This window comes from Piliocolobus tephrosceles, chromosome 16, assembly GCF_002776525.5.
Source record: "Piliocolobus tephrosceles isolate RC106 chromosome 16, ASM277652v3, whole genome shotgun sequence".
In the NCBI taxonomy this organism is placed as follows: Eukaryota; Metazoa; Chordata; class Mammalia; order Primates; family Cercopithecidae; genus Piliocolobus; species Piliocolobus tephrosceles.
Genome location: NC_045449.1, coordinates 51,638,837 through 51,649,561, shown reverse-complemented (window position 1 = coordinate 51,649,561; position 10,725 = coordinate 51,638,837). Strand labels below are relative to the sequence as shown.

General features: G+C 45.8%; 1 non-coding gene across 1 annotated transcript; it reads left to right on the top strand.

Moving 5' to 3' along the window:
• The first annotated feature begins 6,387 nt into the window (after positions 1-6,387).
• Positions 6,388-6,515, top strand: LOC111537738. Its single transcript, XR_002730099.1, has one exon. It is a non-coding gene; the product is annotated as a small nucleolar RNA SNORA40 (small nucleolar RNA).
• Positions 6,516-10,725: the final 4,210 nt, after the last annotated feature.

Sequence of the window (10,725 nt, the reverse complement as noted above, 5' to 3'; positions counted from 1 at the left end):
GCAGTACACAGACTGAATTCAGAGCCAGGCACAGTGGCTCACGCCTGTAATCCCAGCATTTTGGGAGGCTGAGTCCGGTGGATCACCTGAAGTTGGGAGTTCAAGACCAGCCTGACCAACATGGAGAAACCCGCCTGTATTAAAAATATAAAAGGGACAATCCCAGCTACTCTGGAGGCTGAGGCAGGAGAATTGCTTGAACCCGGGAGGCAGAGGTTGCAGTGAGTCAAGATCACACCACTGCACTCCATCCAGCCTAGGCAACAAGAACGAAGCTCCGTCTCAAAAACAAAAACAAAAACAAAAACCAACAACCACCACCACCACCACCAAAAAAAAAAAAAAAAAAAAAAAAAAACAGACTGAATTCAGGAAGGCATTGTGCCAGTGTCCTGTGCTCCACCCTGCCTTGGAGTCCTGAGTGGAAACCAGTGAGTCGGCCAAGCTATGCTAGAATGCCAGGTCTTTCCCTGAATGAGAACTTAAATAAACTCCAGGGCTCCACCTGGTACCAACGGGAAAACAGACAGTGTTTGCCCTAATGAAAAAAATCTTTTTCAGAAAGCGTCTGTGTCTCCCATTCCTTTCCTGAATTTGATCCAAACTATGACTAAAGTGTTCTTAACAGAGGGCAAGCAGGGATGTTTGGGAACGAGTGATGGAGGAATTTCCTTCTTTCTCTAGAAAGGTCTGTATCTTCTGTGCAAAATACTACAGGCAGAGTGCCAGGCTCCAAACTAAGGAACAAGCAGGACTTAGTTAACTGAGCTGGAGTTGTGTCTGGAGCAGAAGAGGCTCCCACAGGGACAGCTTTCTCTCTCTTGCTGAGCGATAAACTCCCTGCAGAAGTGACCTGTGGCAGAGGCCTGTTAGTAAATATCCCTGTTTATTTTAAAACACCAACCTCAAAGCCAAGTGTTCGGAAGAGGGAGAGGGGTTGAGGAGTTGTTGGTCAAAGGATACACGCTATTAGGAGGAATACATTTTTTGATTTTTTTTGTCTGCTTGTAGGCTTGTTTGCTTTTTTTTTTTTTTTTTTTTTTGTGAGACAAGGTCTTACTCTGTTTCCTGGGCTGGAGTACAGTGGAAATCTTATCTCATTGCAGCCTTGACTTTCCTGGGCTCAAGCGATCTCCCACTTCAGCCTCCTGAGTAACTGGGACTACAGGTGCACACCACCACACCTGGCTACTTTTTTTCTACTTTTGTGGAGAAAGGGTCTTGCCATGTTGCCCAGGCTGGTCTTGAACTCTTGAGCTCAAGTGATCTTCCTGCCTTGGCCTCCTGAAGTTCTGGGATTACAGGTCTGCGCCACCTTGGTTGACCAAGATAGGAGAAATAAATTTAAGATAACTGTAGTACTACACAATGACTATAGGTGTTTAATAGCAATGTATTAGGCCAGGCGTGGTGGCTCATGCCTGTAATCCCAGCACTTTGAGAGGCTGAGGCGGGCGGATCACTTGCGGTCAGGAGTTCACGACCAGCCTAGTCAACATGGTGAAACCCCATCTCTATTAAAAATACAAGTTAGCTGAGTGTGGTAGCACACACCTGTAGTACCAGCTACTCGGGAGGCTGAGGCAGGAGAATCACTTGAACCCAGGAAGCAGAGGTTGTTGAGCTGAGATTGCGCCACTGCCCTCTAGCCTGGGCGACAAAGCAAGACTCAATCTCAAAAACACAAAACCACCAAAAACTAATGTATTGCATTCTTGAAAACAGCAAAGACAGTAGTGTTTTGTTGTTGTTGTTGGAGATGGAGTTTTGCTCTTGTCACCCAGGCTGGGGTGCAGTGGTGTGATCTCAGCTCATGGCAACTTCCTTCTCTTGGGTTCAAGCAATTCTCTTGCCTCAGCCTCCCAAGTAGCTGGGATAACAGTCACCCACCACCACGCCCAGCTAATTTTTGTATTTTTTGTAAAGACAGGGTTTCACCATGTTCACCAGACTGGTCTCAAACTCCTGACTTCAGGTGATCCACCCGCCTCAGCCTCCCAAAGTGTTGGGTTACATGCGTGAGCCACCACTCCCGCCCTAAGAGAGTAGATTTTAAGTGTTCTCACCACAATAAATGATAGTCATGTGAGGCAATGCATGTTAATTAGCTAGACTGAGCCATCCCACAATATATACATATTTCAGAACTTCATGTACATGATAAATATATACAATTTGTTTTTTGTTTTGAGACATAGTCTTACTCTGTTGCCCAGGCTGGAGTGCAGTGGTGTGATCTCGGCTCACTGCAGCCTCCGCATCCCTTCAAGCAATTCTCCTGCCTCAGCCTATTGAGTAGATGGGATTACAGGTGCCCGCCACCACGCCCAGCTCATTTTTGTATTTTTAGTAGAGACGGGATTTTAGCATGATGGCCAGGCTGGTCTTGAACTCCTGACCTCAGGTGATCTGCCCACCTCAGCCTCCCAAAGTGCTGGGATTATAGGCATGAGCCATCGTGCCTGGCCTACAATTTTATATGTATCAATTAAAATTAATTAATTATTTAAAAGGCCAAGTGTTTAAGAAGGGAGGAATCAACATTTTCTTCTGTGAAAATTCAAGTTCTCCCTTTCATAATACATAACTTGTGTTGACTTGTGCATATGATACATAATCACAGAATTCATTTGTTTATATGACAGATGTTTATTGAGAGTGTAATGTGTGCCAAGCATTGTACCCAGCACTGGGGCCACACTGGTGAGTAATCCGGCCGTGGTCCCTGTTACGGCATTTACAGCTGTGGAGAAGGAAGAAAAGAAAACAATCAAATACATGTAAAATTATAAACTCTGTTGAATCTGAGAGGAAGAGAGCAGGTAAACTAATAGAGAATAATGGGAGGAAGAGGGTAGGAGAGGGTAGTGGTGGTGTCAAAGGAAGCTGGGGGAGGATTTAAGTTTTCTCCTAATTTCCAGCATCCAGGCCATCTGAAATAAAGCCAACATAGTTTAATAGACAACAGAGTTTTTGTTTTTGTTTTTTGAGATGGAGTCTCGCTCTTTCACCCAACCTGGAGTGAAGCGGCACGATCTCAGCTCACTGCAACCTCTGCCTCCCAGGTTCAGTGATTCTCCTGGCTCAGCCTCCCAAGTAGCTGGGACTACAGGTGCGTGCCACCACACCCAGCTGATTTTTTGTATTTTTAGTAGAGACAGGGTTTCACTATGTTAGCCAGGATGGTCTCAGTCTCCTGACCTCGGGATCCACCTGCCTCAGCCTCCCAAAGTGCTGGGATTACAGGCGTGAGCCACTGCACTCAGCCGGCAACACAGTTTTTAGACAAGTGTGAGACAAAGTGGCAAACATAAGCCACGTTTGCCCATTTCTGCTTGCCAGCATAATTTTCCAAAGCTTCTGACTCTGTGAAGACCTGCAGCTCTCCAGAAAAATGCTCTGAAGACAATAAAACAGAACACACAGCCCCCACATCTCTTGTCCTCTTGCCTGAGTCACTACATTCCTTAAAAGATGAATGAGCCCCAGCCTGGGCAACATGGTGAAACCTCGTCCCTAAAAAAAAAAATACAACAATTAGCTGGGCGTGATGGTGTGCACTTGTATTCTCAGTCTCAGTTATTCGGAAGGCTGAGGTGGGAGGATCACCTGAACCTGGGAGGTTGAGGCTGCAGTGAGCCATGATTGTGCTACTGCATGCCAGCCTGGGTGATGGAGTGAGACCCTGTCTCAATAAAAAAAAAAAAAAAGTATGGCCTTAATCCCTGATTTCTCCTACACATAAGATGACATCTGACGGGGTTAGTGATGATACCTCTGTGATCCAGGACCAGATGTACTCTGACACACAAACCTTGCTGTGATTCCGCTTTCATGTAATTCTGAGCAAGTCTGATGGGATTTTGCATATACAGAACCTCCACCCCTGGATATAAGCAGGGGTCTGAAACACTGGGCCAGAGCCTGCTCCTAGGCTAAAGGCCTCAATCTATAGTCCTTAGTAAGACTTCTGAATAAAGTTAACTTTAATTCTTTAAAACCTTGATATTTTTCTTTACTTGACAGAAGTCTGCTGGTTTCCCTTCCAATCACATGGCCATGCCTAAGCATCCCTCGTTTTTTTTTTTTTTTGAGACAGGGTATCCCTGTGTCACCCAGGCTGGAGTGCAGTGTACGGTGGTGTGATCATGGCTTACTGCAGCCTTGACCTCTTGGGCTCAAGCAATTCTCCCGCCTCAGCTGCCTGAGTAGTTGGGACTACAGGCATATGCCACCATATTTGCCTAATTTTTAAAATTTTTGTAGAGACAGGGGTCTCACTATGTTGCCCAAGCTGGTCTAGAACTGTGTTCACATAATCCTCCTGCTTCAGTCTCCCAAAGTGCTGAGATTATGGCCGGGTGTAGTGGTTCACACCTGTAATCCCAGCACTTTGGGAGGCTGAGGCAGGAGGATCGCTTGAGGTCAGGAGTTCAAGACCAGCCTGGCCAACATAGTGAAACCCCGTTTCTACTAAAAATACAAAAATTAGCTGGGCAAAGTGGTGTGCACCTGTAGTCCCAGCTACTCGAGAGGATGAGGTAGGAGAATCGTTTGAACCTGGGAGGTGGAGGTTGCAGTGAGCCAAGATAATGCCATTGCACTCCAGCCTGGGTGACAGAGTGAGACTCCATCTCAAACAAACCCAAAGTGCTGAGATTACAGGCATAAGCCACTGCACCCGGCCTTCAGCCTTTTCTCTCTCTTTTTTTTTTGAGATAGAGTCTTGCTCTGTTGCCCAGGCTGGAGTGCAGTGATGCCATCTCAGCTCACCACAACTTCTGCCTCCTGGATTCAAGTAATTCTCCTGCCTCAGCCTCCTGAGTAGTTGGGACTACAGGTGTGCACCACCATGCCTGGCTAACTTTTGTATTTTTAGTAGAGATGGGGTTTCACTATGTTGGCCAGGCTGGAATCGAACTCCTGACCTCGTGATCTGCCTGCTCTGGCCTCCCAAAGTGCTGAGATTGCAGGCGTGAGTCACTGCACCCATCCTAGCCTTTTCTTTATAGAAATTCTAGAGCTGTGAATTGTCTGCCAGTCACAGAAGATGACCATTGTCTTGGGGTTACCGGATTCATCAATGAACGATACATATGTTGGGCACCTTTTATGTGGCAGTTACAAGGAAGCAAAGAATAAGACTGACACGAAATTTGCTTGTGTCACTTTACACTCCAAGAGCCTCTTCCATCACTGCTAAACCATTTCTTCTGACCCCATGAGGCCAACTTTTCTTCCCCTTAGCAGAAAGTAAACCCTTTGTTAGACCTCAGCAGGAGATGGTGACCAAGGCATAACAGCCTGAAAGAGACCTCACGAAGACAAAGAAGATATTATTGATAAAACCTCTGTCAAGGCCAGGCGCAGTGGCTCACGGCTGTAATCCCAGCACTTTGGGAGGCCGAGGCAGGCAGATCCCCTGAAGTCAGGAGTTCAAAACTAGCCTGGTCAACATGGCGAAACCCCGTCTCTACTAAAAATACAAAATTTAGCTGGTGTGGTGGCGGGCGCCTATAATCTCAGCTACCTGGGAGGCTGAGGCTGAAGAATCGCTTGAACCCAGGAGGCGGAGGTTGCAGTAAGCCAAGATCACGCCACTGCACTCCTACTCTTGGGCAACAAGAGCGAAGCTCCATCTCAAAACGAAACAAAATAAAACAAAATAAACAAAACAAAACACCTCTGTCAGTTTTCTAAATAGTGAAAAGCCGACTTCAAACCACTGTATAATTTTTATTGTATTATTGTTCAGCATCATTTAATTATTGGTTGGCATTAAACCAACACTTACATAGTTCTCCCAGGCGTTGTTGTGAGCACATTACAAAAATTAACTCATTTAATCGTCCTAACAAACCCCATGAAATAGGTCTTTTTTTATTTTTATGTTTATTTTTATTTTTTGAGACAGAGTTTCGCTCTGTCGCCCAGGCTGGAGTGCAGTGGTGCAACCTCGGCTCACTGCAAGCTCCGCCTCCCAGGTTCACGTCATTCTCCTGCCTCAGCCTCCCGAGTAGCTGGGACTACAGGCCCTCACCGCCACACCCGGCTAATTTTTTGTTTTTTAGTAGAGACAGGGTTTCACCGTGTTAGCCAGGATAGTCTCCATCTCCTGACCTCATGATCCACCCTCCTCGGCCTCCCAAAGAGATGAGATTACAGGCATGAGCCACCGCACCCGGCCGAAATAGGTCTTAATGTTATCCCCATTTCACAACTGAGGATACTGAGACACCAAGAGAAGGAGTTTGCCTAAAGTCACTCAGTAAATGGAAGGGCACATCTTTGAACTAGCAACCTGGCTCCCGAGTCTAGTCACCTAACCCCTGTGCGGCATGGCCTCTCAGTAGTATGTCCACTAATGTACTTAAAAAGAGCACACACTGCACTTACATATGTTTTTGTTTAACTTGTGGACAAAGACTTATGGATAGGTGCAAAAAATAAATCCTCTTTTGCAACCTAGAACTCATTGTTCAGTATGAGTTTTGATACATATAAGAAGGGATATTTTGATACCTGAGACAGTTAATTTATGGCAGTATTGATAGCCATAAAGTTTGGTTCCAGGCCAGACACAGTGGCTCACGTCTGCAATCCCCACACTAGGTGGGAGTGTTGCTTTAAGCCTGGGCAAGAAAGTAACACCTCATCTCCATAAAAATTTAAAAATTAGCTGGGTATCACGGCATGTGCCTGTGGTTGCAGCTACTCAGGAAGCAGAGGCTAAGGGAAGAGGATTGAGCCCAGGAGTTGGAGGGTGCACTGACTTTTGATGGCACCACTGTACTCCAGCCTGGGTAACACAGACAGACTCTGTCTCTTAATAATAATTTAAAAAGTTGATTCTAGGACTGTAGAATAGATAAACAGCATGGGATATGAGCGAAATCGTCAGCTGTATTAATTTTGTATTCCAATTTCATGTTGACTTGATACATAAAATGGCTTTTTGTTTGAAAGGCTTTTATCTTGAGAACATGATGTCTGGAGTTAAAGGTATTGGCATATTCCACACATCTGAACTATTCTTGAGTGCGATCACTTAGGAATGAATATGATTTGAACTCATTTATGTTTAGAGAGGGTGTCAAACTGAGAACCAGGCAGATCCACCTACACTAAAAATGACCTTAAATTGGTTGAAGAAATTAGATCCTGTGACCAGGCGTGGTGGCTCACGCCTGTAATCCCAGCAATTTGGGAGGCCAAGGCAGGCGGATCATGAAGTCAAGAGATCGAGACCATCCTGGCCAACATGTTGAAACCCCTTCTCTACTAAAAACACAAAAATTAGCCGGGTGTGGTGAGGCACGCCTGTAATCCCAGCTACTCGGGAAGCTGAGGCAGGAGAATCATTTGAACCCGGGAGGGGGAGGTTGCAATGAGCCAAGATCATGCCACTGCACTCCAGCCTAGCAATAGAGCGAGACTCCATTAAAAAAAAAAAAAGAAAAGAAATTAGATCCCAAAGATTCTTGGTGAATTTTGAAGTCTTCTTCAGTATATCCACATTAAAAGGAGATGACAGAAGCAAAATAAAAGAATTATGGGCTGACAGGACAACTGGATTAAAATAAGCATCCGTTTCATTAAGAAGGGCTAACTTGAAGATAACTATTTTGACTCAAGTTCTTTAGAGGCTCTAAAGTGACCTTGATGGACAGTGGAAGAAATCACAACACAAATGCAATTCCCTGAATAAAAATTGATTGACTTAAAAAAAAGGCACACAAATGATTCATGACTGATAGCTGTTCTATTTTGCAACGGCTAGATCTCTCAGGGTTAAATAAGTAACTTTAGGACTTGGGGCATTTAAGGATATTGAGGCTGTCTTGTGCTTTTGGTAAGGAAAAATAACCAAATAAGCAAGTTATAAATAGAAGTAAAAACTTCTATTGTAATGTTACCATGTAGTCTCTAATTTTACCTCTGTTCAGGCAGGTAGGCGTATTAAAATGCTGGAACCGAAAAGCTGGAGGTTTATTCTTTATGGGGTCTGAAAGCTATGCCCCAGTCCCCTATATATAATTCTAAGCCTGTTCGTCTCCCCCATTTTGTTACTCAGGGCTGGATCTCAATGGAGACAGTGTTACATGAGTTTCACTAACACTGCTAGAAAGTGTGTTTTTCCTGTTTTTGGAACCTCGGTGGGGGTGAATTGGGCATTTCCATCACTTGGCTTGGAAAAGGCTGAAAATCTGCCTTGGTGAATAAGTTTAGCTGCATAATTTTTCTTGGCTTTATCATTGCCTCCTGTCACCAGTAAAATTAACCCATCCTGAAGTTTTTCATGAAAACAATTTTTAAAAAATTAATCAATTAAGAACATTAAACTTTTTTTTTTGACATGAGGTTTTGCTATGTTACCCAGGCTAGAGTGCAGTGGCACAACACAGCTCACTGTAACCTTGAACTCCCGCACTCAATCTATCCTCCTGCCTCAGCCCCCGGAGTAGCTGAAATTATAGGCTCACATCACTATGTCCAGCTAATTTAAAAAGCTTTTTTTTGTAGAGATGAGGTCTCTCCCTCTGTTGCCCAGGCTGGCCTCAAACTCCTGGGTTCAAGTGGTCCTCTCACTTCAGTCTCTCGAGTAGCCAGGACTGTAACTGGGCACCACCACACCTGGCTCTTTATTTACTTATTTAGAGGTATTAAAACAATTTTGAATTTCTTCTGCTCATGTAATTTTCTTCCTGCCCCAGACCAGAATCCTTTAGCAGTCTCAGTCTCAAAACCCAGGCACCATCCTTTGCAATTTAACAGCAGAGGGTGCTGTGAGCCTGTGGCTGCCAAGGCCTCCGCCAGAAGAAAAAGATGAAAGAACCCCTCATTCGGCCAGCCTGGAAGGAGGCTTCTGGTTGTTCTGTTCCCATGTGGCTTCGGATGACTTGCCCATGCGATGTGGAGTATGGCATTTCCCAAAACGCAAGTAGGAAATCAAGGGACAAGCTGTGGCCTTCTGGAAATTATCATCTCTATTTTTGACGAGTTTCAGTTCTTCTCCAATTAAATTTATGCTTGATATTTTGTGCATTTAACTCCATCATTCTAGCCAAACTGGAGATCTCTCTCTCTCTTTTTTTTCTGAGACAGAGTCTTGCTCTGTTGCCTAGCCTGGAGTGCAGTGGCGCGATCTTGGTTCACTGCAACCTCTGCCTCGTGGATTCAAGTGATTCTCAGCCTCCTGAGTAGATGGGATTACAGGCGTCCACCACCATGCCTGGCTAATTTTTGTATCTTTAGTAGAGACGGGGTTTCGTCATGTTGGCCAGGCTGGTCTCGAGCCCCTGACCTCAAGTGATCCAACTGCCTCTGCCCCCCAAAGTGCTGGGATTATAGGTATGAGGCACCATGCCTGGCTTTTTTGAGACAGGATCTCGCTCTGTCACCCAGGCTGGAGTGCAGTGGCATGATCTTGGCTCACTGTAACCTCTGCCTCCTGGGCTCATGCGATCCTCCGTCAGCCTCCAGAGTAGCTGGGACCTCAGGGGCAAACCACCACGCCTGGCTAATTTTTGTATTTTTTTTTTTTGAGACGGAGTCTCGCTCTTTCGCCTAGGCTGGAGTGCAGTGGTGCAATCTCAGCTCACTGCAACCCCCGCCTCCCAGTTTCAAGTGATTCTGGTGCCTCAGCCACCTGAGTAACTGGGATTATAGGCGTGTGTCACCACACTCAACTAATTTCCGTATTTTTAGTACAAGGCAGGGGTTTCACCATGTTGGCCACACTGGTCTGGAACTCCTGACCTCAGGTAATGCCCACCTTGGCTTCCCAAAGTGCTGGGATTACAGGTGTGAGCCACCTTGCCCCACCATGATACATTATGTTAAAAAGTTGTAAGTGCTAAGGGGGACATAAAAAGAAACATAGAAGGGAAGGGAAGGAGAATTGGGAATCCAGGAGGTAGGAGTGTGGAGAGGAGGGTAATAGTGGGTTGAAATTTTTTTTTTTTTTTTTGAGATGGAGTCTCAGTCTGTCGCCCAGGCTGGAGAGCAGTGGCCGGATCTCAGCTCACTGCAAGCTCCACTTCCCGGGTTCACGCCATTCTCCTGCCTCAGCCTCCCGAGTAGCTGGGACTACAAGCGCCTGCAACCTTGCCTGGCTAGTTTTTTTTTTTTTTTTGTATTTTTTTTTAGTAGAGAGGGGGGTTTCACCATGTTAGCCAGGATGGTCTCGATCTCCTGACCTCGTGATCCGCCCGTCTCGGCCTCCCAAAGTGCTGGGATTACAGGCTTGAGCCACCGTGCCGGGCTGGGTTGAAATTTTAAATAGGGTGGTCCTGGAAGATCTCATTAAGAAATAGAAATAGGCTGAGGTCAGTGGCTCATGCCTGTAATCCTAGCACTTTGGGAGGCTGAGGCTGATTGCTTGAGCCCAGGAGTTTGAGACCAGCCTGGGCAACACAGCAAAATCTCATCTCTAAAAAAAAAAAATACAAAAAAATTAGCCAGGTGTGGGGGTGTGCACCTATAGTCCCAGGTGCTCTGCAGGCTGAGATGGGAGGATCACTTGAGTCTAGCCTGCTGTGAACCGTGATTGCACCACTGCACTCCAGCCTGAGCAACAGTGAGACCCCCAAAAAATGGGTGAAACTCAAAACAAAAAAAAACTGCCAGGTGCAGTGGCTCACGCCTGTAATCTCAGCACTTTTGGGAGGCCGAGGTGGGCAGATCACCTGAGGTCAGGAGTTCAAGACCAGCCTGGCCAACATG